Below are 548 nucleotides of genomic sequence, written 5' to 3' on the forward strand. Positions count from 1 at the left end.
ATGAGTAAGAAACCTTGAGAGGAACCAGACTCAAAAGGGAACTTGATCCTCAAGTGATGTTGATTACATGCACACTGTGGTCCAGTGATGGTGCAGACTGTGATGGGTCATTCAGTACGAGGGGGAATATGAGTGCTGTATAAATGCAAACTGGAGTCTGTGGTGGCCATGTTTGAAAAAACTGGTGAAAATGAAGTTCATCAGAATCATCATCATCATCATCATCATCATGACTGGCTACACTACACAGATGATGCTACTGTATCCTGATAAAACACTGAGTGACATTTCATTATAAGTTTTGTAAACTGTAATCTGTCTGTCTGTCTGTCAGACACACGGCTGGATTTTTCTGGTAATCTGGTGAACTTTGACCTCCCTGTACCAGTTTCTTGCAGATTTATGGCTGATTGACACGCAATGTTTTACAGCAGACTGACATGTGACCCATGTGACTGTATATCACACCCACAGACGTTATTTTATACGCTGTAGACGATGACTCGACAAAACCTTCAGATCATTTATTTCTTTAAAAAACATGCAAG

Source organism: Silurus meridionalis, chromosome 10, assembly GCF_014805685.1.
Source record: "Silurus meridionalis isolate SWU-2019-XX chromosome 10, ASM1480568v1, whole genome shotgun sequence".
NCBI classification, from domain to species: Eukaryota; Metazoa; Chordata; class Actinopteri; order Siluriformes; family Siluridae; genus Silurus; species Silurus meridionalis.